This window comes from Ascaphus truei, unplaced genomic scaffold (genome assembly GCF_040206685.1).
Source record: "Ascaphus truei isolate aAscTru1 unplaced genomic scaffold, aAscTru1.hap1 HAP1_SCAFFOLD_3467, whole genome shotgun sequence".
Taxonomy (NCBI): Eukaryota; Metazoa; Chordata; class Amphibia; order Anura; family Ascaphidae; genus Ascaphus; species Ascaphus truei.
The window spans coordinates 1-5,559 of record NW_027456472.1 but is presented as its reverse complement, the minus strand read 5'-3'; the positions used below and the strand labels follow the sequence as shown (position 1 = coordinate 5,559).

At 36.7% G+C, this 5,559-nt stretch overlaps 1 long non-coding RNA gene across 1 annotated transcript; it reads left to right on the top strand.

Moving 5' to 3' along the window:
* Positions 1–352: 352 nt before the first annotated feature.
* On the top strand, positions 353–3,911 carry LOC142483632 (uncharacterized). Its single transcript, XR_012797405.1, has 2 exons — positions 353–770; positions 3,366–3,911. It is a non-coding gene; the product is annotated as an uncharacterized LOC142483632 (long non-coding RNA).
* Positions 3,912–5,559: the final 1,648 nt, after the last annotated feature.

The following is a 5,559-nucleotide window of genomic DNA, read 5'->3' as shown; positions in this document are numbered from 1 at the left end:
TTTTTGGTCGCTCCATCGCCGTCGCGCTTACTATAAGCGCTTGCGACGGAGTCAATGTATTTGTTTTGGAGCGACGTCGCGAGGCATTATAAGCGCAGCCTATGGGATGGTTGAGTAGGGAGCGTATTAACCCTTTAGTGGATTTTAGAGGGTTGTCCCTGCTAGCTGATCACCTGAGCTACGAAGGGCTTGATAGAATAAGTACAATTTTAATTTTTACTGTTTATTGTTAGGGGAGTGGGTTGTGTTGTATGTCTGCCCTTTTTTTGGCAGCAGATGTATCCAAGATATCCCTTTGCAATGAAAGGGTTCCCTCTGGCATCAAAGGGTTTAAATCACTTTGATGGCATACGGTTCTGGAATGATTATTATTATTATTATACTACTGTACCTTTTTGTAGAAAATATATATATCTATTTGCATGCGTTTGAAGGTAATGGAGGAAATTGAGATCGTGTCTATCGCAGATCAACTATTTTATCGGCAAACACCATCATGCGAATGACCACAACATCGCGAGGTTATCATAATTATTGGTGTGTTATATTCATAATGTCAAATATTAATGCGATTTTATGACTTTTAGGGAATCCCAGCCTATGAGCTGTAGTTGATAATTATTGTGTGTATTTTTCTTTTAGGTGGACGTTGGGGTTGTGCATTTTACCCCTTTAATTCAACCACAAATAGAACAGCCCTTCAAACTGGTAGAAAGAGTTGTCCAAAGTGTCTTTCAGTTCAGACGAAAATACTGCTACCGGGGAGTTGGGTAAGTTAAAGGTTTTTATCTGCCATCCATTAGTTCAAACTGTTTTCAAAAACACATTTTATTGTGCTGCATCCAAACAATGCTCCTCTTCGCCTGCTGAAAACAAACTAAATGTTTACGTTTTTCATGCATTGCTTTTACTGCTGTGGAGTTCACCTGTATCTGTCTTTAGTGATGCGAACAATTTAACATTCTGTAGGCATACTCTGGAGATAACATTTTATACAAATGTTTACAATGACCCGTCATTTAATTATACCAAGCTGAAAGATATTGTTATTGGATCCCTAAATGCCAATGAAATAATAAAAAAATAAAAAACATGTGAAAACTCAGAGGTTGTACTGTAGCTGATCAAAGCTTTCATTATATATGTATATCAACTCTTCTTTTTTTTTTTAATGTGAGTGGGAAATGTTTCTTTAATCAATATTGTTCTATCCAATACTTTCTGTATTATAAATGTCATCATGAATCCCTGAAGCTACTAGTGAAGTCTTGCTATTTGCACCTGCTGAAAACGCTCTTTAAGTACCAGTAGAGTAACCTCTATAACATAGTATCTGTGGGGTTATTTTTTTCATTTGGGGACAAAGGGCAGTGTACCTGAGCACCACACACGCTCAGCACGGCCGATTAGCCAAGTGAAGAGAAGAAAATCAAAGGCTACATTCTACTATAGGACATTTCCTATGTTCCACTTATTCAGCAGTAATTTAGCATTCATTATAATGTGCTGGGAAACCCGGTGAGCATCAAGTTGGCTAAAACAAGAGAACAGAAATGTCATGATGAGAGATTAATGGCTCTTCTGTGCTCCTTTCACAGCTACACAGGATAGAAACCATTGCACAGAACAGTTTACCTCGTCTTGCTATTTAATGCCAGAGCAAACGGCACCATTGTATCATTTTCCAGACACAATTGGGATTATATGTGCTTTGTGGTTGCATTCTCAATTTTCTTTACTGATGTAAGATTCACTAGTTTCTCAGCATTATAAATGTAATAAGACATATTAGGGGAATATACAAATACCGGCAATTTTGAGAAAGACAGGTGCATTACAACAAAAAGTAATGCATTTATTCTCATATAATAGCATACCAGCTGTGTTTTTGTTTTATTTCAATGGAACCTGTAATAATGCTTTACGGTTTTGTAGTATATTTTTCTAAAACTATATTGTGTTTCCTTGTGTAATTTGTAGCATGAATCTAATTACCCCGTTTAAAAAAACACTAAAGGTCACATATACTAAGCGGGCTACCCCATAAGACTTGTTCATCTTGTGGCCCCTGACAAAATACCAGACTGCAATATAAAGTAACACAACTCAAAGCTGCTTCTGCTTAAAAAAATGAAGATCCATTGAACATAATTTTCGCTCTTTAAAAATGAAAAGCAGCAGAGTCCCATTTTTTTATTGTGTGTGTGTAATATATGTGTGTGTGTGCGTGTGCGTGTGCGTGTGTGTACACACACACACACACACACACACATATTTAGAACACGGGGTCTGCCGAACCACACTATTCTTAGCTCTACGGACCTTCTAGTTTGCAGGTGGGGTTAAAAAGTGCTTGTATAAAAATAGCTCTTCTCATTGCTGTCTCTACCTCTGACCCACTGATCAAAATTGATGTTTATCAGTGAACCTCCCTGGAATCACAGTCTTAAGTACACAAAATTAAAATCACACATCATGATACATGGAAGAATGGACTTAATCATAAGCTGTTGCATAGTACCTCCATATGTATCTTACACTGATCCCCTTCTTTTTGTGTATATTATTTTTGGTCCAAACAGCCCCAAAAAACATTATAGGCACTAATCTGAATATTGGGTACTCTTTAAAGAGCAGTCCAAACCATTTTTTACGCCTTCATTTGTTAATACAGGTTTGAAGCAGGGGGTCTCCAGAGCTGAACCCCATTAATTTGAGCTCCAGGGACCCCCTAATTGCAGAGATACGTAACCTCCAAAGGGGGTGCCAGTATCTCCTGCAGTTTTCCGCTTCCTCGTCACATGAGCCAAAAGGAATCCACACCGGATGACACCACGGCTTTCTATTGGTCCGCAAGGCCGAGGAGCTTTGAAAAGCGGCCATATAGTGAACCCAGGAGTGACTACCGGCACCCCCTCAGAGGTAAGTTCCTCCCAGAACTGAGACCCCCTGCTTCAAACCTGTATTAAAAATATGAAGAACAAACGGCTTGGATTGTCTCTTTAAATTCTGTGCGGCTTGTATTTATATAGAGATATTCAATGTCATTATAAAGGTATGGACTTTCAGGGACTTTGTTTTGAGGAAACCTGTTCCCTCACTGGAGTTGAAAGACTTTGTTTCATGGGATGAATCATCTTAGGTGGTTCTTTTATCAAGAATGTGAATTCTAAAGGAAGAAAGAATATGTTGTAGAATTTGTCCATGTAGAAAAAGACTGAAGAGCCACACTAACAGAACGTGTAATTTCTTGAAATGCTTATTGTGAGAAATCTGACTGCATCTAAAATATAACAGAAATACTGCCTGTTTCTGCCTGCCTTTCTGCCTCTAGATTCCTTTAATACGTTGTTTTTTCTTTGTAGAATCTTGTTTCCAGAAGCACAGCGCTTGCAACTTACAGAACAGATGCTGCTGTTGGCAGACGTGGACCCAACACTGCGACCAGGTGAACTGACAATAGCACACTTTAGAAGTTTGTGCAACGTGTACAGAGGACTGTGTGATCAAGATCCCAGTTTATTCACCTATAACTTTAGAGAAGAACTCCGTCTGAAAAAGCTTTGTAAAAAAAAAACCAGTAAAGAATGTACAGTAGAAGATATTAATTTGACAGAAAGTTACTAGGCGGTGATGGTATCTTGTGACTTTCAAAAGCAAATGACCAGGCAAAAAAAATAAACAACATCAAGCTACTGTATAGATAGATATAAATATCTATATATCCCAGCCTAGTTTTTCCATTCAGATGGCTTTTTTTGGATTGTCTAAAGATAATTATTTTAAATATACCATTGCCACTGGACAACTTTGGGGGCTCCTGCAGGAGAAGGTAAGCCTTGGTTTTGGTAAAGGAAATTTACTCATAAGATTTATGTAATATTAAAATAAAAATGGCAGATTGAACCTTTCATTTGAGCATCTAACCTTCTTTTGTCTTATTTACTCATCTTTAAACCTGCAAAAACACATTTGCTACAAATGGTTTAATCTTTTCGGTCTTATTGACAGCATGTTACATGGAAGCTTAGCAGAACCTATAAACACTCTGAATAAAAAGTAAAAAAAAGGAAGAGCAAACCAAAGGCAAATTCAAGAAAATTCGTTTACCCAAACTTTATCTTACCACAAAGTTTCATTCAGAAAGTATGTTGTATAGGCCGCACTACCTAATGTGTTAAATATGAGGATTTGAATACGTGATGGGTGCTGGAGAACAATGAAGAGACCCCTAATCTCTCCTAACGACAATATAGAACACACAAAGTGTTCCCCGCACTCCCAATAAATACAAGAAAGTGATAGTTGAAATACTGATGTGTATTAATGAGCAAAATAAGTAAATAACATAGAATGACACTGCATAAAGTGCAAATCACACGATGATAACAAAAAAGGGAGGGATGGTATCATTATCATGTGATTTGCGCTTTATGCACAGTGTCATTCTATGTTATTTACTTTTGCGCATTAATACACAAGTATTTCAACTATCACTTACTTTCTCGTATTTATTTGGAGTGTGGGGAACACTTTTTGTGTTCAACAAAGTTTCATTGTTTGATCAGAATTTTTTTTTAATAACATTGTCCAAGGTTTCAGGGGTCTGTTTAAAATGGATTTGAAAAAAAGTGACCGTGTTCGCATTTGCATATCATTTCCCAGAATCCATAGCTGCAGTGGAAGCATTGTATGCTAGGAGATAATGGTGAAAAGCAGTGTTGCAGACGTGTGAATATGCCCCCCCCCCTTTTTTTGTTAGACAATTCTGTTGATGGCTTCAAAGAAATAATGAGCCAAAGCAAGGTGACTTTAGGGCAACAAATAACTCATCTTTTACTGTACATGTTTATAAAGAAAATAAAAATACAACCAAACAAATGATTACAGTACAATATTTTTTATACATATATATTTATAAAGTTTAGTATAAACAGCATTTTGTGACGTACAAAATGAAATCTCTGCACTATGGTGCACTAAACACATGGAAATAACTTAAGTTTTCTTTAAAAAATGCCAGCGTTAAACCTGCTGAGAGAATGCCCTAAATGATTAAAAATCATTTTCATCTTATTGGAATTATGGGTAATATGGTATCAAACTCTTACCCATTTTTTCACATAACTTAATAAACTTGTATCTGTATTAATGACACTCAGGATTTTTGATACCTGCTCAAAAGGGTAAACTAATCACTTTACAGAATATGGTCATCTTCATTTTTTAATTTTTTTTCCCAATCCACAATAAATTAAAATAACTTAAAACAACTCAATTTGTGGCAAAATGAAATAGTGCACAAAACTGAACAGATAAGTAGTATTTCAGCAAATTCTACTTCACGAGCAGCTTGTAATGAAAACAAACAAGAAATCTTAAGTGAAGCCAAATGGAAACACCTCAGTGCCAGTCAGCATTATTTTGTGGATCAATGCGAAGGCCCCAAAAGCCCAAAGAGTTAAACACCAAAGCAATTTTCAGCAAGTTGTACATTTCTTATTATGGAGGGAGCTAGGATTTCCCACAGTTCTCAACTGTTTCATAAAAGCAGTCTTC